Source organism: Panicum virgatum, chromosome 2K, assembly GCF_016808335.1.
Source record: "Panicum virgatum strain AP13 chromosome 2K, P.virgatum_v5, whole genome shotgun sequence".
NCBI lineage: Eukaryota > Viridiplantae > Streptophyta > Magnoliopsida > Poales > Poaceae > Panicum > Panicum virgatum.
This window is the reverse complement of record NC_053137.1, coordinates 45931021-45958393: the sequence shown is the minus strand read 5'-3', so window position 1 is coordinate 45958393 and position 27373 is coordinate 45931021. Positions and strand designations below refer to the sequence as shown.

At 42.5% G+C, this 27373-nt stretch overlaps 1 long non-coding RNA gene across 1 annotated transcript; it reads left to right on the top strand.

Moving 5' to 3' along the window:
• Window positions 1–10202: 10202 nt before the first annotated feature.
• LOC120696062 lies at window positions 10203–11369 on the top strand. Its single transcript, XR_005684000.1, has 6 exons — window positions 10203–10288; window positions 10423–10479; window positions 10580–10624; window positions 10752–10834; window positions 10932–10982; window positions 11323–11369. It is a non-coding gene; the product is annotated as an uncharacterized LOC120696062 (long non-coding RNA).
• Window positions 11370–27373: the final 16004 nt, after the last annotated feature.

The following is a 27373-nucleotide window of genomic DNA, read 5'->3' as shown; positions in this document are numbered from 1 at the left end:
AATCAATTTTTTAAACAAATTTTGTGTTAAAGAAAAAAATCATTTTGGAACTAATGCATTTAAATTGACCTATTACACACATAAAAATAAATAATAAACAATGCAGACATCTATATCAATATGCTCACAAATTGTTCATCCTCCGTATAAAATTTAATTGTTCGTTTCACAGATAAGCATTTACCATATTGTTCATCACAAACCATAAACTACTATGCCCTTTGTTCCAAATTATCTTCATTCGGCCAACCCTACTCACCAGCTCTCCCACCAACCTTCGTATGGGTGGCTGTCAATGCAAGTGGACCCCAACGTTAGTTAAGTGTATGTTGCGTGTTGGTATGCCGGGTATGTCCTGATTTTTGGGCTCTCTCTTGTATTATAAGGTGGTAATGGTGGCCAAGCCACATCTTTCACCTTATTTAGGTCTTTCCCACCTTGATGCTTCTTCTCTCGCTCTTCCCCCACAGCCCTGTGCACGCCTTCTTTAGCTGCTAGCTCGATGGTAAACACCCACCAAGGCTGTGGTGAATGCAGCAATTGCATCGAGCCGCATCTATCCCTCTAGTCTGCAGGAGGGCTTGAGTCACCCTCTTCCATGTTGCGACTCTACTCCCCGTTGGTGCGGTGACCCGCCCATCATGACAACATCGGTTGGTGAAGAGCTCCTCCTAGCGATTGGGCTAGGACCCCTCCTTGCCATATGAGCCATTGTCGTCGTCCATCCTTGTGAGTGAGAAGGGGTGGAGAGGTGGCGCAGAACCTTCCTCCCCTTGGTTGTGGAGGATGGCGGTTGGATGATGATCCCAATGCCGGTGCCATTAGGGCTTGCCGAGCCGTCATGCTTCATCTTCTTCTCAACCTTCGTGCCAGCCTCCAATTGCCTTTCTTCAACTTTTTCATGGTGGTATGTTCTGACGGTGTACAAATGGTGTACCTGGCAGGCTGGCACCCAACACCGTGACCATGTACCCGGCCATCTTGTTAAAACCTCCCTTTTCAACTTTACGCAGTAGCGTGCTTGGTAATGAAAGCTTTGCTCCTTTTTAGGGATGAACCCCAAGCTAGCTCGTCTTAGCTCGGTCTGGCTCGTTGACCTAACGAGTCAGCTCGGCTCGGCTTGTTAACTAAAAGCAAAACTAGCTGTTCAGCTCGGCTTGTTAACTAAAAGCAAAACTAGCTGTTCAGCTCGGCCCGTTAATAGATCAAACTAACTCATTAGACTTGCGAGCCAAACTTCCAAAATTAACCACACGAACTACAACCGATCAATGACTATCTAATTACATTAGTTCTAGTTATTAGGCTTCAATAACATAATGACAAAATTATTATGGAACATGAGCCAATAGTAAAAACTCAAGTTTTAGCTTAGAACTCTAGATGGACAACACTTTGGAGCCGAGCAGAATGGGCCATTTCGGGTCGGTTCCCTTAACCCCTCCAAATTGCTTAGCTTGTGAGCATCTCGCAGCCAGCTCGTTAATGAAATGAGCAAAAGTAGTTTTGAGCTTGGCGTTGAGCCCTACTCCTTTGGTTCCAAATCATCCACATGCATGATAGATACTCCTATGCAACTAGTATCATCTTAGGACTCATTGTGAAAATGATTATTTCACTGAAAAGCCAAGAGGTTATAAATATATGTTCGAAAGGGGATATGCATTAATTATGGTGCGGTGCTCGGTACCTCGGGTACTTCCTAGCAAAAATATTTCCAACCGTTCATCAAAACAAGGACAATTCAGTAATAGGAATAATGTTTGTATAGTTCAGAATTTCAGATTGGTCGAGCTCTCCTGTCTTCTTAAAACACACACACCCACACACACAGAGAGAGAGAGAGAGAGAGAGAGAGAGAAGGCATATCGTTTTCAACCTTTGAAAACGGACAAGCACAGTCGATGGTCCAAGGTTGCGACTTGAGACGGCACCCTACAAGCACAGCGTGCAGTGGGTGAGCTTGGAGCGATGTCAGCATGGAAGAAGGCTGACACAACACTCTAGCCACAGCCACTGATGCACACCACCATCCCATGCCAGCCACTTCGCAAGTTTAAGTTGTTCGACGGAACGTGCCATCAGTTCAGGAACTACTTGCCTCAACATGCGTTGTGGATCAGATGATTGCCTAAACTAAGTCAGCCGTTGCAACAACGAGAGTACTGTTCGATTTGAGAGAATTAGCACTGGCCAACATCAAATTTCTCTGCTTCATCTGGACTCTGCCGAGTGATCTATATTGCTGCTGTTGGCCCCCTCGAAGCAGATCGGAGGGGAACAAGATGCTCGAGCATCTCAATCCTTATCGCCAGTCCGCCACAATCCCAGTTAAGAACGATTGATGCTCCACCAAATTTTTTTTTTTAGGGTCACCGGGGAGGGGGGGATCGTCCCCCACCTGAATTTTCATTGAAGGGCTTTGAGCAAGCCAAAAGCTGTTACACTTGGGATCTTCAGCAGGTGAGGGAAAAACCGAGGTGCCAAAAGAAGAGAATGATGTTTACATATTTGAAAAAGCAGTACACCAGGCTTGGCACATAGAGTAGTCCTCACGCTTCGATCCGCAGCTCCAATCCTAGCCTCAACTTTGCAGGCACGCCAGAATCTGCTGTAGGTGTGGGACAGGGGCAGACTTTTGAAGATCACTTCGTTTCGGTGTTTCCACAAATTCCAGCAGATCAGCAGGAGCATTAATTGGAGCTGCTAGCTCCACCAATTTGATGAGAGAACATGACTATCATTCTCCATGTTAACACTACTACCCTTCCGGCACTTGATCCCTTTTTAAGGCCTTCCGCTTATAGTTTTAAAACATCGGGTCCACCATTTTATACTCACCATCGTCCACAGTTTAATATCAGTGTCTTTATTTTCATCCATTATATTAGAGCTTAAAAAACCCTGAATAGTTATCACGACTCTCAACCATCATAACACGCACATCTCATAGGATAATATGTTAGTAGTTAGAAGTAATGGAACCCGAACCCCGCCCATATCGATAAAATATGACCCTAAAAATCTAATGAATCAATCATCACGTGTCATGCCAACATGATGCGTGGTTAATTATATATTACAGGTATTAGACATGCATGACACCACGCTGCAGCCTCGCAGGATCACAACATGCTTCTTCTAATGAAAAAAGCAGTGAAATTTTATATCTCTGCCTCCTGATCGATCATGGCACTTGGGGGCTGGGCCTACAATTTTGGCACCACTACCACTGCTAGAAAACTAACCATTAGTACCGGGCGGAAACCCCTAGTTAGTACCGGTTCCCTGCCCGGTACCATCCGATCGGTACTAAATATGCTAGCATTTAGTACCGGTAAAAAACACCAACCGGTACTAAAGATATTTTGGCGCAAAAAAAAATAAATTGCTTCTCCCGCTCCTCATCCCTTTCTCTCTGCTCTTGTTTTTCTTTCAACCATCGTTGCTCGTAGTTTTCTCTGTTCTTTATGAACAGAACAAGAACAGACATCTGTTCTTCAAGAACAGAGAAAAATGATAAGCCGCGGAAATGAAGAAAACTGAGAGCAAAAAAAAAAAGGGTTGAGGAGCCGGAAAAGCTTCACAACATTCAAGCCAAGATGATAAAGATCTAAAATTATAAGAAAAATTATACAACACCAGATTCTCTAAGAAAGGATTCAACATTATTGACCTACATATCTAAAAATGAAAAAAAATCCCTCGCCCGGCCGCCTGCAGGGAGCCGCCGCCCGCGCAGGCTCGCCACGGCCTGCCGCGCCCGCCGGCGTGCCTCCACCGCAGGGAGCCGCCGCGGCCTGGCCGCGCATCCGCCGCCGGCCCCGGGCCGCACCCGCCCTCGCGCCTCTGCCGGGGCCATGCCGCGGCCGGCCGACTGGGGGGCGCCATGCGCCGGTCCGCTCCGCCGCCGGCCCCGGGGCGCACCCGCCCGCGCGCCTCCGCCGGCGCCATGCCGCGGCTAGCTGGCCGGGGGGGCGCCATGCGCCGGTCCGAGGAGAGAAGGGATGAGGGTCAGGCCACATCCGTCGGCGAGGCTCCACCACCGGCCCCGGGCTGCACCCGCACCCGGGCGCCTCCGCCGGCGCCATGCCGCGGCCGGCCGCCGGTCCGCTCCCTGCTGCGAGAGAGGAGAGATGGGATGAGAACAAGGAAAGATTGAGAGAAGAGAGAAGAGATGAGGGGAAAAAGGTGAAGTTAGGGAAGAGATAAGGCCGCGGGCTGCCCATGGTCAGAAGATTTTTATTGGCGTGATCGGTTAATACTGGGCGGAGGCTACGTCCGGTACAAACTCAACATTTTTTTGTACCGGATGGTGACTCTATCCGGTATTAAAATTTCTAGGTGCTACTTAGTACCGGCTGGAGTCACCAGCCGGTACTAAACGGTTACTTCTCGTCGCCGGTGGTGGTTCCAGTCGGTACTATTCAACTCTCAGGACACTGTGCGTATTGCCCGGTACTAAATTGACCTTTAGTACCGGACCAAAGTGCTCCCGGTACTAACGTGCAGGGACGAATGTGCCGTTTTCTGGTAGTGTACTAATTAATCCATCAGAAAGGCGGGGCGAGGGTACGGTACCAGTGATCTCCTATAAGGGATTTGGATGATCAGTTTGTCGTCATTCACTTGCTTTGTTCGGCGCCACATACGGAGCATACATATCAATCCTATCAATAGTCGCTGCTCTCAGGATCTGCACGAGTAGGGGTGCGAAGAGGTGACTCTAAAGTGCATATCCAATTCTCTTTAATTTAAAATTTTGTATTATTTTTTCAAAATAATATTATATTTTGAAAAACTAGTACAATATTTTGAACTAAAGAGGGTTGGAGGTGCACCTGAAGGATATTAACTTGCACCCCTATCCACCAGATTAGCCATCTTTCATATTGTTTATATTTTTTTCTCCTTGACCAATTAATACTTTTATGTTTTTGATAGTCATTATTGTAGCATATTACTCAAAGCATATATAGGATAGATGAAAGAATAATTCCCCTACATTCAAGTAGGAGGGAGGTGTGTTTTGGTAACTGCCAAAAGTAGTTTATTATTGGGGATGCAATTAGTAATCTGCTGGACCACCTCCCATTATTAAAAGAAGTATTAGATATTGGAGAGATGGATGAGTAACCTGCCTCTATACACATTACTTGGCAGCGAACATAGCCACAACTTATTTCAAGCGTGTGATTCTCCAATAGATATCACACAATCACACACACATTTGCATTGTTGGGAGTGCAATATGAGCTACATACTAGCTAGCTACATTTTTATTTTTTTTACATTTAAGAAAATCACTGTTGGAGAACGGCACATTAGTGCCGGTCACAGGACGGCTTAGTGCCGGTCCCTGTGGCCGGCACTAAATGGCCGGCACTAACGTGACAGACGTTAGTACCGGCTACTCAGACCGGCACTAACGTGCGTATGTTAGTGCCGGTCCGTAATACCAGCCGGCACTAACGTGCCCGCCCCCGCCCGAGTCCTGACAGCAAGGTTAGTGCCGGCTGATATTACTAGCCGGCACTAAATGTTTTTTCTTCTTTTTGTTTCTTTTCTTTTCATTTTTATACATATGGCTATGCGTATTTCTAGCGTATGTGACTACATAGTCGTACTCTTTGCATTGCACAGTATTATTAGAACAGAATATTACACTAACATTATATATATATATATATATATTTGTCATGTATGGAACACTTAGGAATTCAAAAGTACATGAGATATTACAAATTATTGCGCACATCAACTATAATAACGTATCAGCTTCCTCGTCGTCGGATCTTCTAGGGCGACGCTTAGACGGAGATCGCCATGAAATTCGCCCTTAGGATTTATGACTTCATCGAGTAGAAATCCGCATATAGCTTCTTGAATTGCCCTGATCCGAGCGATTTCAATGAGTTCTTCTTTCATCCGCCAACACTGTCACATTTTTCGATAAAAATATGAGAATAAAAAATAATGAATTAAAATAATGAGCAGATGTGATTGTCCTCACGTACATTGAATGCCTCCACTGTCATTTGCCCTTTTTCACTTGCAAAAGAGTTGATCCACTCGCATACGTAGTATCCACATAAGTTGTTTCCTTGGCCCTGTCTCCAACACTATGGACAAACGTGGGTTACGATATAGAATTTTTCTGATGTTTATTGCGAATGACATTAGTAGCGAGAGTATATTCATACCGGAAAATCAGTCACCCAATGAAGAGGCTCGATTTCACCTATGGGCAAGCCTATGTGTTTGTGGAGGTAGCGACCCCATGCAGTATTTACCACCTCGATGATATCTTGGTACTTTGATTTATCTTGCCTTAACGAGTCGTACACCAAGACCTTGTGCTCCTCAATCCGAATACAAAGCAATATCCAATGAAAGCTGTGCATATACATACGCATAACCAATTAATGTTGATTATAATAGTTATTAAATAGTATTATTAATACGAAGGGATTGAAAAAAAAGTCTAACAAAGAACGACTCACTGATGGTTGTATGGCAAGAGAATGAAGGGACACATGCTATTTTTACGCAACCCCCTGTATATAACATTGACTATGTCTCCAGGATTTAGCGCTAGCGATTTCTCGTGTATAATATCGGGGTCGAAGAACCCGACGTTATGGAAGTTCTTATTTCGACAAATTTGAATTTTTGACCTACGGGACACAAGAAAAACGGGGATAAATCAACACACAAGGCTAAAATAATGAAACGAGAGACAATACTTACATGCACCATACACTGACGAGGGACTTGTGAAGGGCATCTTGATGGTATAAATCGTAGAGTGATGCAAACTCGATATATACATCATCTGCCCCCCGCCAGAAATGCTCATCTTTAATCCGAGCTGGGAACATCTCTAATTTACTAGCTTTAGATTGCACGGCATACCATTTGTGTAACTCGGCCATTCTCGTTGGTAGGAATGGTAGCAACTCTGGCCATATCAAAGGTTCACCAAGTACAAATTTTTTCCTGCCGCGGGCATTCTGTAGGGCCTCCCCAAGCAATTGAGCCCTTGTTAGATCAGTTTGCAATATCATCCCAGCCATGGTCAACGGATCTCTTGATTCATCGGGACAGTCTTCATGCGGCACTATCAACGGAGGGATCGATTGTTTGGACTGCTCTCCGAGCTGGGGAACGGTCTTTGCATTAATCAGGCGATTCTTGGGGTTGCTGTAGCACTTTCTGATCTGCCGATCATAATCCGACTCTCTTTCTTTCTCCTTGGTGGGATCTTTAATGAAGTGTTTAACAAAGTGTGCCTTTGCAACCGGATCTATTTCTGGCTTCTTGTTCGCAGCCTCCCTCAGTAGCTTGCGCTTCAGCAAGAAGGTTTGAAACGATTCTTCTGCCTCTTTCTCTTCTGGAGCCTTCTTTTTCTTCTTTCTTTGCTGCTTTTGAGATGGCTGGACCGAAGGTACCGTGTATGCCTTCTGTCGCTGACTCTGATTCTGTTGTGCGGCTGGTGATGATGCCGGAATTGGCTCACTTTGTGCGGCTGGTGATGGCGGATCCATGCTGGGGTCCTGAGCAGGCGGTGGAGAAGGTGGGCCAACACTAGGATTCCTGTCAGCTGGCGTTGGTGATCTTTGCCTTGAGCACCGAGCGGAATCTGTGTCTGCTTGCACCAATCTTATGTCGCGCTTTGGCCACGCGATCCATGTGTGTACGGCATGTTGTAGTTCTGTTTCTTCAGGACTTATAGGGATCGGGAGGTCCATGTCTTCCCAGCGTTCTTCAGTAATTCGGTCAACAAAGACTCTGGCGAATCCTTCAGGAATCGGCTGGCAATGTATTGTCCCGCCCTGTTCTTGGACTTCTGCATAACCCTCAGCACAAACTTTAAGCTTTTTCCCATAAAGAACCAGAAGCTCACATTGGGTCCTAACGGTGATGTCGTCAATGGGGTCCCTCGGCCTGTCGGCACCCAAATTAGGGTGCTCCGTGGAAGCAACACTGCTACGACGCTGAGAAGAGGGGCTGATCTCCACATTGGCAGCTGGTTGGTCCGAGCGTTGCCCAACTGCTGCCTCAAGTGACATTATCCGGTTTTCTAGGCTATGAATCTTCTCAGCCACTACTGCCTTGCTTCTGCATCGGCTTCGGTAGGTTTCGAGATCTCCGAAAAAGCCATATTTCCATGGAACTACGCCCACGCCTCGGGTCCGTCTAGTGTGTTCCGCATTCCCAAGAGCGTAAGTCAGCTCATCATTCTCTCTGTTGGGCTGGAAGGTTCCTTCTTCGGTACGCCTCATTGCGTCCTCGAGTCTTTGGGCAGCCTCTCTTAGTACGTCGCTAGTCACAAACATTCCAGTGTCGGGGTCTAGTGTGCCTCCATGAGCATAGAAGTAATACCTTGCTCGTTTGGGCCAACTCAAGGTTTGCGGTACGATTCCTTTTACAATTAAATTATTTTCCATCTTTTCCCATTTCGGAATGGCAATCTTATAACCTCCGGGCCCAAGTCTATGGAAGTTTTTCTTTTTGCTAGCATTCATTTTGCCTTGAATCGAGGCTGCCATGCTGTCAGCACTGTGCTTGTAATTCATGAATTCATTCCACCACTCTCGTTGCTTCTTCCAGACTTTATCAAAATCTGGTGTGAGGCCCTTGTTGACAAAGTTTGCCACCAATTTTTTCTTGAACGAGGCGAACTGAATTGCCATCTTCTTAAATGCCCATCCCTTTATTTTGTCAGCTTTGCCTGGGGGAAAGTTGAAGTGCAATGACACCTCTTTCCATAACAAATCTTTCTCTGAATCTGGCACGATATCTTCAGGTCGATCAGAGACTTTATTTCTCTTCCAAAGCTTATACTTTATGGGGACAGATTCCCTAACAAGATATCCCAATTGATTTACAAATGTTGTCTTAATTTGACCAGGAGCTAGTGGCTCGCCGGTTGCTTCGTTGATCTCCGTGATGGTCGTACATCCTACCATCTTCCTCTTGGAGCCACGTTTCCGTTTAGGCTTCGTCGATCCTGATGCCTGAAAGAATCGCAAATTTATCAAGCGGGTTGCTAGCAACTAGTGGATGTCGCGGCAGGTATGCGTAACCTTCATAACCCGCAAGCAAGGGTTCCAGATCGAAAATTATCATGATAATGCAAGTTTAAAAATTGGCTGCCATCGTTCTCGTCCTCATCAAACTCTGGAGCTATGTGCCCAGTACTACCACGAATGAGCTCGTGCATTAACTCGTCTTGGTTGTCCGTAGGATCCATTTCCACTACCTGAAACAATAAAAAACAGCAAGCCACATACTATATGAGGTTACAAAGCATCTATTAAATCAAAGGTTATCTTGTTTCTTCCTTATGATTCCTATATCATGTAAATTCAGAAATAGAATGGAACTGGAAAGAGAAATTTATATGTTTGGTATGCATGTTCTAATTGCAGCAAACTAATTCAGTCCTGAAAATATCATATTTAACACACTGGACGGGAAAAATATCATATTCTTTCAAGTTGCAAAACATGGTTACCCTTTTCTGGAAGAAAAATAACTTATCCTTAATGAGAAACTACACAGTATTAGGGATCAAGTTTAGTTAGGTCGTATAGACAGGAAGGGGACCAGGGACACAGTAAAGTCATCTTAGGACCAGCTTTGCATAATCAAACTCGATTGGTTCTTAATGTAGGAAGTACCGTCGATATATGGATAATTATTTGCCTAATGTAAATGGCTGTATCTAAAATCAATTATGATCATAATAGCAAGATCTACAAACATAATAAAAATACTGGAAATTAAGAAGACTAATATAGACGTACTTTCATAAATCTGGTGGTGATGCAACAAAAAAGTTTATGATCTTTTTCTTCCCTTGCTACATAAATATATTAATCAGTTGTTTCAATTGTGTGTTGCTTAAATCACAATTATGATCTACATTGTTGTTTGACAATAAGCATTAAAATAATTGTTGACAAAAATCTGTATTGCTTTTTTCATAAAAAAAGATAGCTGTACTCTAACTAATATTATTCTTCCTTATTAGTTAGGACCAAATGAAACATTTGCTCTATATTTGATGCATGTGATCAAAATAACTAGACAATGATCTAGCATCAATAACATTTGAAATGGGCATCTCTCTGCTGCGAAATGTATGATATGTCATCTGAGTGTCTAGCGTGATAGTTTTCTGTACATGAAAAATTAGGAGAGGAAGGGGGAATACTTGGGAAAGACTGTCCAGGTATTTTGGATCACGTGATGCGGACTTGATTTTGTTTCATCTGTCTGGGTAACTTCTGCCTTTATTCTTTTTTCTAGTACTGATCACCTCCAAAAAAATATTTTTTATTTGTTTATAGTTGTTCCCTTTAGCATTTTAGAGCTGGTTTACCTGTTGTTTGATTGCATTTTGAACATCTTCAGGGGATATTGAATCTATGCCTTTTATCGAAGTTTTGGGTCAATTCTCCTATCGTGTTGGTGAGAAGCTTCACAGTCTGATGCATACAGTGTCCATCTTCAGTGAGTAAGCAGGAGTGATGGTCTCACTTCTACATTATTTTTGTTTGACGTTTGACAGGTGCATGTTAGTCTTGTTCCAGTTCTTAATGTCGTTGGTGAGCAGGTATATTTGGCCATTAGCTATGTCCCACTGTCTAGTTACTAATCATAAGATTTACATGTTATTGTTTGGACAAATCTGCTTGGGCCCACTGACCTTAAGTCTCTATATGTGTTGTTTGCTCCTGCAGAAAACAAAGCCGACTCAGCATAGTGTACGTGGTTTAAGGGGACTTGGCTCACCCCAAATATTTTAGCTTGCCGCAGTACAAAGGTTAATCATCAAACTAATTATTTTTGCACACCATCTTGGTAGACTATGAGTCAACCTTGCTGAGCACTACTTATAAACTGAAACTGTGTCTTAACAGGAATTGGAGGATAATGTGAAGGAGAAACTCTCCCAGTTCTGCCATGTGCCGGTAAGGACACTGCACTTTGACCTATACAAAATTTCATACTCTTTAGCAACTAATAATTCCAGGAATTCCAGGAATTTCATACTTTGACCTATATTGTCACGTTGTATGATGTTTCCAATATATGGCGCATTCCTTTGTATTTATGTTCCTAGAAGACAATTAAGCCATAGCAGTCCATATTTTTGTACTAATGTTCCAATGCATAAAAAAAGACTACCAAATATGGAATGTAACTGATTGTTTCATTGGAACCTAGAAGAACGGCACTGATAAAATGAAAGCTAGAGCAACCAAATCAAATATATGAATATACTCACCGGAGTTGCATGAGCTTTTGCAGGAGTAGCGGTAGAAGGTCCACTTGACGGCAGGGGAGGACCTCGAGGCGGCCAGGGGCAGAGCTGGGCGGCCGGGCTGCGCGGAACGGGCCGCGCGCGTGGACGTCGACGAGGTGCGCGGCGGCGGGGCAGGTACAACGTGGTCGGGGCAGCGGGGGCAGCCGGGCTGCGCGAAACGGGCCGCGCGCGAGGACGACGAGGCGCGCGGCGGCGGAGGCAGGGGCGGCGTGGTCGGGGGGCGGTGGGGGCAGCCGGGCGGCCGCGACGGCGGGGGATGACCTCGAGGGGCGGCTGCACGGACCGTGGGGCGAGGACGCCGAGGTGCGCGGCGGCGCGGGCGAGGAAGAAGGCGGCCGGGGAAGAAGGCGGCGGCGCACGCGGGCGGGTTTTGTGGGCGATCTGAAAAATTTGGCGAAGGGGGTAATTTGTTGGGCGGGGGATGGCTTGGTTAGTGCCGGCTAGCCTTACCAGCCGGCACTAACGTGCCCTCGTGACGTCAGATTGGCACGTTAGTGCCGGCTAGTAATCCTAGCCGGCACTAACGTGCCAATCTGACGTCACGAGGGCACGTTAGTGCCGGCTGGTAAGGCTAGCCGGCACTAACATGTTCTATGAAAAATGGCCAATCAGTTCCCATTTACACTAAATTTTTAATATTTTTAAATTTATTCATAACAAACTTAATAATTAGAATAATATAACAAAAATTTATATCTTAATTTTTTAAGCTGAACAATAATTATAGTAATTATATCTACACAATAATAATAGCAATTGAAGTAAATTAACAAATATGCTGCCATTATCAATTATGTGTAGCTTATAGAGTTTATATGTTAGTATGCTTCTATTATTCGTAATAAATCAAAAAAAAATCAGTTTGATCCATGCAAAAATATTCAAAAGTCTTTTCAGTAATAGCCTATACAATGATGTAATCAATTCGCAAATTACTTGATTATTTGTTTGTAATTTAATGTTTGAACACTCCTAGTAATGCAAAATTAGTGAAAGTAAATAATATTTATATCATGCAAAAATATAATATTATCTGAAGATGATATTGTGTTCTAATTGGACGAATAGTATCGAGAATTGAGACAAATACGACGCGGTGCGTTACATTACATCACTGATTGAGAGAAATCAATATATAAATTATATAAAACTACTACTCATTATTATTATCTACTGGAACATTTATAATCTTCCTTTTGACGAAAGTGCCTTGAGCGTGATCACAACGTAAGTAAGGTGTGTCCTCTTTGGATAAGAGGATGCTAGGGTCAACGTCAACTGAGAATGGAGGAAGGTTATCAATCTGGTCATAATCTTCCGAATTGTCCGAAATATCCTCAACTCCAACTACTTTTCTTTTTCCGGGAAGAACTATGTGCCGTTTCGGCTCATTTCCAGCCTTGTCTGCTTCAGGCGTCTTATCCGACTTCTTCTTCGGTTTGCTCGACATGTCCTTCACATAGAACACTTGTGTCACATCCTTGGCTAGAACGAATGGTTCATCTTTATATCCAATCTTTTTAAAGTCAACTATGGTCATCCCATACCGGTCCTTCGTTACGCCTCCTCCAGCCACCCATTCACAACGAAATAAAGGGACAACTATGGGTCCATATTCAAGTTCCCATATCTCTTCTATGACACCATAGTAGTTGTTCTTTTCTCCATTACTGTTTACTATACACATACGGACACCACTGTTTTGGTTGGTGCTTTTTTTGTCTTGAGCTCTCGTATAAAATGTATACCCATTTATTTCGTACCCTTGGTATTGCTAGACAGTGATTGATGGTCCCCTAGCCAGCCATTGAAGTTCTTGATCAACTGTATTGTTGCCCAATAATTTTCGTCTGAACCAACCGTCAAAAGTTTTTATATGTTGCCGTGTAATCCAAGCAAGATTCTTCTGTGGATTTTCAGACTGTATAATATTCATGTGCTCATCAATATATGGAGCCACCTTGGATGAATTCTGAAGAACCGTGAAGTTTGCTTGGCTGAATTCACTACAAGAGATGTTCATATTACATTTCTTTACTAGTGTGCCTTTTCCCTTTAGTCGCCCCTCATGGTGTGACACGGGGAGCCCAATCGGATTGAGATCAGGAAGATAGTCAACGCAAAACTCAATGACCTCCTCTGTTCCATAGCCCTTAGCAATGCATCCTTCTGGGCGAGAACGTTTGCGCACGTACTTCTTCAATACGGCCATGAACCTCTCAAAAGGGAACATATTGTGTAGAAAAACAGGACCCAAGATAGTTATTTCTGTCACAATATGAACTAGAAGGTGTGTCATAATATTGAAGAAGGAAGGTGGGAAGACCATCTCGAAGCTGACAAGACATTCGACAATGTCTTTCTGCAGCTTTATTAGATTATTTGGATTAATTGCTTTTTGCGAAATTTCATTCATGAACGCACAAAGCTTTACAACTGCCAATCTCACATTTTCCGGTAGAACACCCCTCAGTATAACCGGAAGTAATTGTGTCATCAGGACGTGGCAGTCATGGGACTTCAAGTTTTGGATTTTCTTCTCTTTCACATTTATTATGCCCTGTATATTTGAGGAGTACCCAGACGGGACCTTGATACTGTTCAAGCAATCGAACATACTTTCCTTCTCCTCTTTGCTCAGATTATAGCTGGCAGGTTTTAAATAGTGGCATCATTTGTCTCTCTTCTCGGGTTGCAAGCCTTGTCGTCCAGCTAGCTACTGCATGTCGCGCCTTGCTTCCAATGTGTCTTTTGACTTACCATACACTCCCAGAAAGCCTAGTAGGTTCATGCAAAGATTCTTCGACAGATGCATCACATCAATTGCGTTGCGAACCTGTAAGACTTGCCAATAAGGTAGGTTCCACAATATAGACTTCTTCTTCCACATTGGAACATGTCCCTGGTTGTCCTTGGGAACAGGTTGGCTACCGGGACCCTTTCCAAATACTACCTTCACATCCTTGATCATCGAGAACACACGCTTTCCATTACGGAATAGAGGCTTAGGACGAGTTTCGGGCTCTCCTTTGAAATGCTTCCCTTCGGTTCTTAGGGGGTGATTGGTAGGAAGAAATCGACGATGGCCCATGTATACGCACTTCTTACAGTGTTTCAAATAAATGCTATCGGTCTCGTCATAATAGTGGGTGCAGGCCATGTATCCCATGTTCGACTGTCCCGAAAGTTTTGCACAAAAAGCAAAGCTCGGAGGTTGAAGGACTCCTGTTTATACTCATCCCACACACGTACACCTTCTTCTTTCCAGAGTAGTATGAGATCATCCATCAAGGGTTGCAGGAACACATCAATGTCGTTGCCAGGTTCTTTTGGCCCTTCTATAAGCACCGGCATCATGATGAACTTACGCTTCAGGCACAACCAAGGAGGAAGGTTGAACATACATAGGGTCACGGGCCATGTACTATGAGCGCTGCCAAACTCACCGTACGGATTCATTCCATCCGCACTTAGAGCAAATCTTATATTCCTTGGGTTGTTGTCAAATTGAGGATACTCTCGGTTAAGGTTTCTCCACTGGGACCCATCTGCTGGGTGTCTGATCATGTGATCCTCCTTATGGTCTTCTTTGTGCCACCGCATCAACTTGGCGTTATCCTTGTTTTTGAAAAAGCGCTTCAGACGTGGTATTATAGGGAAGTACCACACCAACTTTGCGGGAACTCTCTTCTTTACCGGCTGCCCATCAACATCACCTGGATCATCTCGCCTGATCTTATACCGCAATGCGCTGCAAACAGGACAAGCTTCCAAGTTCTCGTATTCGCCGCGATACAGGATGCAGTCGTTAGGACATGCGTGAATCTTCTGCACGTCCAATCCAAGAGGGCAAACCATCTTTTTAGCTTCGTATGTTGTTGACGGCAGTTCATTACCCTCAGGAAGCATGTTCTTTACAATCTTTAATAGCTCACCAAATCCCTTATTGGTTACACCATTAGTTGCCTTCCATTTCAGCATCTCCAGCGTGGTACCCAACTTCTTTTGTTCCGGTTTGCAATTAGGGAACAACAGCCTTTTGTGATCCTCCAACATCTTCTCGAGCTTTAATGCCTCCTTCACAGTTTCACTGTCTTTCTGTGCATCAAGCAACGCCTGACCTAGCTCGTCAGGTGGCTCCTCTTGTGCAACATTTGCTTCACCCTCGTCCATTGGTTCATCTTGAAAGCCACCTGCTTCATGAACCCATGCCCAATCTAGAAGATTGTTATCACCATCGTCATCTTCTTCATTATCTTCCATCATAACTCCAACTTCGCCGTGTTTAGTCCAAAGGCTATAGTTACTCATGAAACCATTCAAGGCCAGGTGATTCCATAGAGTATCTCTTTTTCGGAATTCCTTTTTATTTTCGCAAATACTGCATGGACAACACATTAAACCCTTTGGCGACCTATTTGCCATTGCCGCCTTGAGAAAAGAATCTAAACCCTGAATCCACGCCGAGGTGCTCCGGCTTCCGTGCATCCATTGCCGGTCCATCTGTACAAATTAAAAAAAATCATGCTCATTATCCCTAAAAAGTAAAAACAGGTTACTATGAAGTAATTCAAAAAAAAATGTAAATGTGTCATAGGCCACCTATCTAGTAAATTTAAACTAAATAGCAAAATAAATTGGCACAATAACATATACACATGTCACCATGAAATAATTCAAAAAAAAAACATTCTAAATGTGTGATAGTCAAACTATATAGTAATCATTCTCTAAAAAGCAACAAATCAATTCTACCTTGCTCAAATTAATGAACAAATTAATAAATCATGCTCATTTTCCCTCATCCTTAAAATCCTTAAAATTTTGCATAATAACATATATACATGTCCCCGTGAAATAATTCAAAAAAAATCATTCTAAATGTGTCATAGTCAAACTATCTAGAAAACCTTCTCTAAAAAGTAACAAATTGATTCTATTTTTCTCAAATTAATGAACAAATCGGAAAATTATGCTCATTTTTCCTCAACCCTAAAATCACTATTTTCTTTATCTAGAAAGCATGAAACAAAAAATAAACACCGTGAAAGAAGAGTGAAAGAAGCTACTAACTTTTGGTGCACTTGGATGGGTGAAATCCTCACAAATTTGGAGGGAAATGGGCAGCACCTCCCCTCTAACACGCCATGAGAGAGGAGGAGCTCGGCCAAATGAAATGGTCGGGCTGGGGAATAAGGAGTGATTGGCTTATGCGAGGCAAGTTAGTGCCGGTTGGTGGCTTTAGCCGGCACTAAGTGTGTACGTTTAGTGCCGGCTAGAACTACCAGCCGGCACTAATATGCAATTGACCAAGTTAGTGCCGGCTAGAAACCCCAGCTGGCACTAACGTGTCTTTTGACCGTTGTGGCAGACGAGCTGACCGTTGGGGGATGGCACATTAGTGCCGGCTGGAGTTTCTAGTCGGCACTAACGTGTCCGCTTTGTACGGTTCATGCACGTTAGTGCCGGCTCCTGTTGGACCGGCACTAACGTGCTGTACCAATGTACCATTCTCCAACAGTGAATCTTTTCCTATTTTTATATCAAAATCAGAATCAATTTCTTTTATACATAAATAAATAAATAATATCGCATGCACGTGCACATTGGTTCCGGACAATGACAAATACATATGTTTAGGGAAAAGAAATTTAATCCTGCGTCACAAAAGCTGGCACAAAATAAAACATTTTTATTTCTTATACTTCCCCTTTCAAGAAACGAGCGAGCACTTTCTTTTGTCGCGTCTCACAAGTGTTCAGAAGTGATGTTCACGGGAATTTATGGGGCTGTACATGGGCCAGTAGTCTGAGCCAACGGGAGCCACCAGAAAATAATAGAGAAAAGAAAATCCGCAGCCACCAAGCGCTGAGGTTCCGACAACGCATTGGGATAGCGACGTCTCCTAGGGACCAGGGGCCATCTTTCTGTCAGCAAAGCGACAGGGGAAGATGACCAATAGGGGGCTACTAACAGAGCTATCAAATCTAAGATGGAATTTGAGGAGAAGGCATCGGAAAGCATGATAGTCTACAAAATACAAATAATAAACAAAGATCGTGCAAGCTCAGTGGCATGGGTACATTGCCAGGTCAATTGGCATGGGTACACATATATACAAACTCAGTGGACATCATGCATTATTATTTCTTCAGATTTCCATAGGCACTCTTTTTATAACAAAATTTATTTATTTATAAGAAAATAGACAAAGCGTTCAGAGCACAATGTTAATGGTCAGTATTTCCTATATATTGTGTTGGGATCCAAGTTGCGAAACCCGAACAGAAAGGGAGGTGGATTGCCTACACGGAGGTTTCGGGAATAAAAGTGTACTACAATTCCGAACATGTAACACCCTAAAATTTACCTTTGGAAGTGTCTAGCTTAATTTCATAATTTTCGAACTTCAAAAGCACTAGTTTTGAAATATTTAAAACTCATCATAGATATAATCTTGAATTACTGCATTCATCTTGGTGCATATTTTATTTTTGTATGATTGTATTTGAGTCCTATAGCCTCCAAGATTTTTTCCCAAAAATTTTTGGATTCAATTCTATTTCCTATAAATTTCTATCATTTCTGGACAAAAGAAAAACTTTATTTCCTTTTCTTTTCCCTCTTCTTTTCTTTTGTCTTTACCTACCTAGGCCGCCAACCCTCTTCTTCCCTCCCTTTTTATCCCTTTTGGACGGGTTTCACCCACTCCTCTTTTCTTTTCCTCCTTTTGGTCCAAACTGGCCCACCAGACCCTCTCTCCTCTCCCCTTCTCCCTGCTCCACTAATAGGTGGGCCCCACCTATCGGAGCCTTCTCCTTCCCCAAGCCAGGCTCGGACTCGAGTCCGACCCGAGCACCCTCCGAGCCCATGGCACGCACGCTTAAGGCGGCTCTACCATGACTCGAGCCCCTTTTCCTCGGAGCCGCGTTGCACCCCTTGCTCCATGTCGTCTTTTTGCCTCATGGAGTACTCGCTTGTGCCCTAGGGTCGCATAGCGCCGCCACCAAGCTCCCCTCCACCGATCCGCCGCTCTAGGCCATCTTTGTCCATGTCTCCACCTTCTCGAGCACCGCAGTGCGTCCTTGCCATTTTCAGCCCCTTAGCACGCGCTTTTGACTTCACTAGAGCGTGGCCACCGTGAGTGCTCGCCATGAGCCGTCTTGGGGCCGTCTCAGTCCCTCTAAACCCTGCACCAGCCTTTTTGTTCCATGTCCGTGCCTTAGCGCCCTTCGGTGATATTTTTGCCGGCGAGCCCCCGCCATGTGGCCTGTCGGCACTACCGCGCTGGCGTCTTTTACCTCCACCCATGCCCGGGCACTTCTCAGCCATCCGATCTTGGCTGACAGACCGAATTGGATCTATCTCGGTCAACTCAATCAGCAGCCGGTCGGGTTTGGTTGTTTTTCAAAAAGGTCCTCCACTTTTTTTCCAAAATCGACCCTCTGTCCACCCTTATTTAATAATTATGTTTAGATCCATTTTATTTCACAAAACCCCCTTGCACTCTTTCAAAATAGGACCCGCCATCCATGGTTAGTGTTTTTGCACGCTAGACCCATGTTTCTTTACAAATTTTTTTAGCTCTTGTTTTGTTTCTATTTACCCTATTTAATCATTTTTCTCATGAATAAACTCTTGTAGAACCACTTTTAGCACGTCTTAAACATATTAAGTATGTTTTTAGCACTTTATATCATTTTTTGTCTTTGTAACGCCTAGAACTAGTTTTTTTTAGCCTTTTGTCTCTGTTTTCCAATTACTGGTGTACTATTTTAATTTATTAACATTGCTTGCTTTGTATGTACTTGTGTAGCTTGGCTTGTTCATGACGAGTAGACGAGGAGCTGTTTGAGAACTTCCAAGAGCAACCATTTGAAGAGTTTGAGTAACAACAAGTGATTGAGGAAGGCAAGTATATTCCTTGATCATCATATTGTGTTCCAATAACCTTTATTTATTATACGCTTTCATGCATTGATTTGATGGGTTCCTATTATATCCTTATTGTTCATCTATGTCGTTGAATAGCTGCATTACTTTTGTAACATCTTTTGGGTAGCTTTCTTAGTTGCTAAACTATATGGTTACGGGTGGTTAATGAACATTACTCAGATACATGATTTATATCTTTTGGAAACATTGTGATGGTTTGATAAAGATAATTAATTTAAACCATGGAGAACCACCCAAAAAAAATAGTGCAACTACAAGGACTATATGGATCTGATCATGGTTGATTAATTAGATTTTTCTAGGTTATTAGTAGCTTACCAAAAGGACTATATCAGTTGTGCTCACGATCAAGAGCGGCTCGGACCCTCGCATAACAAGATAATTGAAACTGTGTTATAATTCAATCATTTATTATTTCAAACTTATTTGATACTCAGCAATCTCTTTATTTGCGTAAATGTTAGAAGGTTTAACTCATGGTTTAGTAAATAGGTTGTTAATTTTCAACTATTATTTAAAATGCTTAACACTTTATTTAGCCAGCTATTATCCTAATTTTAACTTTGCATGTCATTTATCTTCTAATATGCTTACTGAGTACCAACAAGGTTAGTTTGAGGACTTTCCGGAGGATTTTTAGGAGCACTAGGCGTATGTTCCCCAATTAGCTAGCTACCTGTGGAGTTTGGGTGATCCACTGCTAGAATAAATGCAAACTGGAACACTTATTTATTTATTTATTTATATTCATGATATTTGGTTTGGTTTGTAATAAACAATTATGATACTTTATGACATTGTTATTGCTACTCACTTTTGTCATCATATGTGTGTAATTTTGATCCTGACGCACATATAATTATCATTTGATTTATTTTTCAAAACCGAGCATGACAGAAAAGATCCAGCCTACTACAATGGAGGCAATGGGGGTATTTATACCCCCAACCTCCATTACTTGTTCCCAAGAATGCCCAACTGTCCCTGATACATAGGGAACATTCCAGGTGAAAGGATATTTCCAGGAGTCGGCGTGTACAACGTGACTATTGTTACAAGATCTCACTTCGTGACCTTGAAGATGATTTCATCCTCCATAGCTTCTTTGGACCCTCGTGTTTATCGTTCCGCAACCTTCAAGGGTGGGGTGCCCCTGAATCCTCGAAGGCTGTTCATAGTGATAAATCTTTACCAGGCGAGAAGGCCCTTGAGGATCCCCACAAGCCCTTGGGCCTCTCTCACGGGCTCGGAGGCTCCTCAGGTGTCACGTTGCTTCTGCGAAGCTCTTATAGAACTTTTGATCACCTGCAAGTTTATTTATGCAAGGCCATAACACCAAGGGAAGCTGGTAGGAAAGGGTTATGTTAGTATTTGAAGCTAAGGTTAGTGAAGGAGCTCCGAAACATCGCCCAACCTTCGGGCGTGCCCTCCTCGGAGGTAGTGATCCCCAACACATTAGATCATTTTGTTAGACAAAATATCGATTCACAGCTTGCACTGTGGTCCAATTTGGCAAACAAACATTAGTTGGGAGTAACAATTACATGTTTGCGAATGTATTGTGCAGAGGGACCAAAGGTTTCATTTATCACCCATCTTAAAAAAAATGGGGACCAATATTCATGATTGATGTAACCATAAACTTTGGTGTTTTAAAATTTACAGAAGTTCAAGACTCAATTTTAGTCAGTTTGGCAACCTAACTGGACGAGCTTCTTCTGAAATAATTATAGTATTGACCGGCTGAATTTTCTGAAATTGACAACGTACAAATTGAAATAATTGGAACGGTGTATTTCTCCTTGATAAGTTTGCCACCACACCAGTGAACCTTGTTGAATAGAAAATATTTAAGCAGAACAAAGAAGCACCAAAACCAATAACCTGTAGCTTGCTCAGAATTCCGATTCCTTGAAAAACAATATTGCGCTTAGTAATAATAAAAAGTTTGCAACATCAGAGAACAAACCTCCCTTTTACTTGAGACCACCGTGTCATACAAAATTGACTAATCCCACCTTACTTTGGCTTGTTTTCCTTCAGAGTCCATAGATTTTAATTCGTTTCATTTGTTTATTTATTTCACTCACTAATTGGGAAGTGAGCAGCACAGCCAAAAAGGACTATTATGATTGGGAAGAACAGGGATCTACCAGTGGCAGGAGGATTGTGCGCCAGGGTGGTAAAGAGTCTCAAATTTTAGTCTAGATAATCTAAGGGGCGCCGGATTCTAAAAAAATCAGGCTTCTTATATTATACAATTTTGAGATAAAAATATATAAATACGTAACATATTGTATTGTGAAGAGAACACTAGGATCATAATCAGAATGTTTAATTTCGTGAACCTTTAGATAAAGGTGGTACATACCTACCCATGTTAGATCATATCGATCATCATTATGGCTGCTGATACCTGTTCTTCTTATTTGTAGGCACTTGTGCTGATAGCATTGCCATGGAGAGAGAAATTGGCCTGCTACTAGTTGCCGGTGGTCTCCAATATATCACCCCCAATCGGGGGCATCGCCGTGATCCTAATGGTTGTCAAACCTTTCTTCAAAAAATGGTGGTCAAAATCCCTTGAATTAATCGTTCATCGTGTGCCTAGCCAATTTTTAGGCTAGAGGCACCTATAGCTATAGCAGAAGAGGACGGATCGAGCGGCGTACATGGCTATAGATGCCGGGTGTGTGCAACTCGATCCCCAACTTTACCTCTTTGCCTAGTGCTCGCATATATGCCGGGAGGATCCTCTGCAGTACTACCCTCTGCAGTTGAGTCACTGACGTGTGGGCCCGACCCCACACGTCAGTGAGGGGGGAGTACTGCAGAGGAGTTGCTTCCCATATATGGAGTATATTGTCGTACACATGGAGAGTCCGTTCCATCCTCAGTTCCTGACTTTGAGCTCCAAACAGGAATTCTTTATCTCAGCTCTATATGTGGCATCATGTTTCATTAGCTTTTGTTCAAGTCGTACAATGCGTAAAATGAGAATCAACCTAGCCTTTCCTCAAGTGAATGATGTGTAATATTTCCTCCATATGAGAGCATGACCAATGATACAGCCAACAACGAGCCCAACCAACTAAAAACTCACTCATATATAGTAGTGTAGCTATAGGTGTACAAAGTAAATCATTAATGCACGGCCTACCTAGTTCTTCACAAGAATTCTAGAAACCTGTGCATTATTCGTCTGTAAGCTAGGATCCCACTTCTCTTAGACTCTCTTAGACTAGTGTCAGCGCACAATTTCATGGCACAGTTACTAGAATGAGAACTAGATAACTGTGCCATGTGAGTTTTATAGGGATGAAACTCCTCTTTCATCTATCCTCATTCTCTCCTCGCCATGTCAGCAAAATTGATGATGTGGCGTAAAGAATTTAATATCATCAAACTTTCCATGAAACCTCTATTGAGTCTGGCCTTATCTTTCCTCCAACTAACCACAAATCTGATGTGGCAACTCTTGCCGCCTACGTCACCTTATAATTTTTGCTCTCACACTCAGATTTTAAAGATAGCCGTACAAGGCATGCATGACTCTAAATATTACTAGAGCAAGAAATAATATTATTATGATGCTAGTGTGCCAATCCAAGACTCACCCGCCGCCCCCACACAAGTGGTGGCTCTCTTGTTTGGTCCATCATGAACACATAACCCGTAAAGTGAGAGATCTAGGTAGCTAGATTGAGTGGATCTGTGGGTTTTGGTGCAAGTAGGCCCAAGGCATTTATAGCATTGTCGTAGGCCCTGCTGCTAGATCCAGTGCGCGCCATAGTTTGATTTAGTAAAAACACGGCGGGACCTTAATTAAACTTAGGCCTTGTTTGGTTGTTTGGTTTTCTAATGCTCGGATGTCAATTCTAATGTTTGAATGCTAAATTAATATAAAACTAATTGTATAAGTTGCAATTAGGGCTCTAGACATCTATTAAGTATAATTAATACATAATTAGCGGATGGTTACTATAATAATTAGTGGTCAAATTATGGACTAATTAGGCTTAATAGATTCATCTCGTGATTAAGTCACGACTTATGAAATTAGTTTTGTAATAAGTTTATATTTAGTGCTTCTAATTGGTGTCTAAACCTGCGATGTGACAAAACTTATGACTTAAACTGAAAAAACCAAACCTAGCCTTAGCTTAGGGTGTTATCCTAGTCCCCAAATTTTTGAAATATATATATTTAGATCCTTAAATTTCCTAATATTATCACGTGAGATCCAAATCATAGTAGCTTAAGCTAAATAAAAATTATATAATTTGTTTAAATACAAAACCATATGCAAAATATATACATGCAAAAATAGTATAACAAAATTTACTTGTACAAATATGTTCAAATACAAAAGTTCCATATAAAACTTTTGCAGGAAAATTAAAATCATATGACAAAATTTGTAACAAAATTAGAAAATAAGGAACTATAAATTTTGGAGGAATCATTGGAAAAAATATCCAATCATAAAGTTTTGACACAAAATTTTGGAGAAAATCTTAAAACTATAAGAGTTGAGCGTCAAAACTCAAGAATAAAATTTGGGCCCACGTATGAGTTCCGCATGAACACAAATACTTCATCTTTATGACCTAAAAATGGCAATTTCGACTTTACGTGATACAATTAGTAAGTTTGTGGACCTAAATATGTATTTTAGAAGCTTAAGGATCTAGATGACAGCCAAGTTCGAGGATCGGCCCGTTCATTTTACTCTACTTTGATACACGCATTTCATCCCTTTTTGTAGTTTTATTATCAAATGGGGAAAAAGGACGACGTGTAGCTACTGGCGCTATCTACCTCTGCCGATCTATCTACTAACTAAGCATCACCTACGAAACCCATCATGGTCAGGTCAGTTCTTCCAATTTCCAAAGGGAAAAAATGGTACTGGTCAGGTCAGGGGTTGATTTGCGAGTTTCTGAGGCCATCGTCGTCGAATCGAAAGTCGAGAGCGCGGGGGACGCCGAGTTGTTCCGAGCTGGTGGTGTATGCATGAGTATGGGTCGTCTGCGTGACTGCGTGCATGAGACAATGGCTTTGTAAATTGGAGTATTCTTCAGGTTTTTAGCGCAGGAGTTTTGAAGTTGATTTTTTAAATTAATTTTGCTTGACGCTGTAATTAGCGGTCAAAATATTATTATTCCTAACAAAAAAACCAACCAAATAAGGCCAATGCAAAGAGGCATCGATGGTCAGCGCCTGCGTGCATGAGACAAAGAGGAGCAGCCAGCCAGAGTCGGATTATAAGTAATAACGATCACGTGCCGCAGAGCGACAGGGATCACATCGTCGACTCTACGCTCAGCCCATTGAGTGACACCGCATCGTACGGACCGAGGCAGCGCGGTCCTTGCAGGTGGCTGACAGGGGTCCTACACAATTTAGCCATGCAGTACGTCAGCGGTGCAGGGAAAAGGCAATGCCTGTGTCAAAAACTCAAAAATGCTTGTCGACAAACGCTTCAGTTCTGCAGATTAAAGATTTTTATACGCAGGCACCGTACCAGTAAAAAGCGCATGCAAGGGACAATTAGACCCTTACATGACACTCCGGTATTAGGAAAAACAAATATTGTGAATGCATGTTCCTAACTTAGCTTTGTAGATCATCATGGCGGTAAAAAAAGGAATACTCAAGTATTAGATTGATTTATTAGGTCTAATAGTTTAATTTCTGTTTTTTTGATATTCACAGTACAACTCAGACACTCACAACACATGCACACTCACACTCCAATGAACACCGTAGGCAAATCTACCCCTATGAGCATCTTCGAAGACCGAGCCGACAAATCCTCGAGATTGACGAAGTCACCATAGGCGCCATGCAGTCGATGGGAAAGTCGCCTACCACTGAATGTGCAACGCCTTTAAATTCTAAAATATTTGCTCCCATGGGGAGTCGAAACCAGGACTTGAGGCACTACCGAAGCTCTTGTCAAGCCCTTTCGCGCCTAATAGTTTAATTTCACCATGTAACTTTCTTGTACTTTTTCCATATGGTTGTATTTTGTATGAGATCCAGATACGGCGATGCATATTGTATTCTTCGATGATGTAAAAATCAAATGTCCAGTGGTTGTTGTTCTTTTCTTCTTGTTAGCTTATAACTTTTTTCACATTGCTTCAATTTCCTTGTTTAGTTTTAATTTATATTTTAATAAAGCTAAAGTTGATCATACTTTCCTAGCATGAAGTGTGGCTATATATAGTTTGAAAGTGCAATTTTGGTTTCAGTTTAAATTAATAAAATAGATAAGATATATTATTTGACCTCGTTTGTTCTACGTAATCAATATGATTAATGTGTTTTTCTACTAGGAGGATTTGGGTGGGTGGGGAGGGGGGGTTGACTTACTAGGGATTTAATTTCTCTCAAACTCCAATCCCCAATCCAACTATCATATAGGGAGAGTAGATAAGAAAAATAATGCTCCAGCAGTCTCCCAAAATCTTTCCCCTTTTCCAATAATTATTGGGATAACCCAATAATTCATCCCAACTCTTCTTAAATAAAAGGAGAGTTGTGACTCTCCCAATAAAGTAGTTGGATTGGGATAAGGTTATTGGGAGACTGCAAAAGCAAACCTCCAATAATCCTAAAATTTCTATTGGGACATCTCTCAATACCGGTTATTGGAAAAGAATTATTGCACTACTACAAAACAAGCCTTTGTTCCTGGTCATTTGTCCCGGCAGCCTTTGGGCCCGGGACAATAGGTGGCTTTTGTCCCGGGTCCAACGGCTAGCCAGGCCAGCGGGGGGGACGGGGGCCTTTTGTCCCGGTTGGAGACACCAACCGGGACAAAATGGGAGCCTTTTGTCCCGGTTGGTGGTTCCAACCGGGACAAAAGGCCCGCGTAGCCTTTCGTCCCGGTTGGAACCACCAACCGGAACAAAAGTCCCCCCTTTTGTCCCGGTTCGTGCCTCCAACCGGGACAAAAGGCCTTGCGCCCCTTATCCCCTTCCCTCTCCCCCCGCCCGAGCCATTCAGCTCACTTGTTTTCTTGCCGTTCTTGGCTCGGGATAGAGGAGTTCTTGCTCATTTCTTCACCACATTTGTGAAGATCTTTGATTCCCCGTCCATCCATCTGCTCTAAAGGTTTGGGGCTTGTTTTTCTCTTCTTCCTTGGCTTGTATAGCTCATTTCATACTTTAGAAATAGAGAAAATGTGTAGCTAGCTCATTTCTTGGACATTTAGCTAGCTAGATTGCATATGTAGGTGTAATTTTCTTTTAGATTTAGATGAGTATATGGATAGTAGAAATTTTTAGAATGAGTGTAGATACTTCATGTGATGTACTTGTATATATGACCATATTGTGGATAGTTGATTTTTTTATTCGTGAATGAATTAATGAAATGAGTATATTATAGAATTTTTTGTATTATGAATGGATTATTTTGACACTCTAGTGATGTATTTAATCAGGCTCACATTGAAACCATCTAGAAGCTAAAAAAATCTTTATTTCGAAACAAGTATACGTCGTTAATCTCCATCCAACGGTGATGGCACTACCTTTCAGGGATACACGATGCACTATAAGGACGTCGCAAATCGGTTGGTCGCATCACCAGCACTTCCGATTGATAAGAAGACAGCATTTGACGCAGTCAGCATGCCGTTGTTGTACTGAGAGCATATGAACGAGCATGCTACCTGTGCCAAGTGCTGTGCCTATTAATCGTAAATGTTGGTGCTGTGACTAGCCGATTGGTGACATCCTTGTACCGCACTGTGTCCCCCCGAAAGGCAGTGTCATCACCACAGGGTTGAGGTTACTGACATATACATTTTCAGAAATAAAGGTTTATTTTTCTTCTAGAGGGTTTCTGGATATTGAAAAGAGTGTACTCCTGGAACTGAAGGGTGTCAAAGTAATTAGAAGTTATAGAGATTTCTTTCAATTAATTAGAGATTTCTTGAGGATTAATGATACATTTCGTCTTTTTTATATAATTTCATTGTTATTTGCAAGAGTTATTAATCTGATCATTGTAATTGTAATAGTAAATAATTTTTGCTTTGTAATGGTAAGAATTTATAATTTT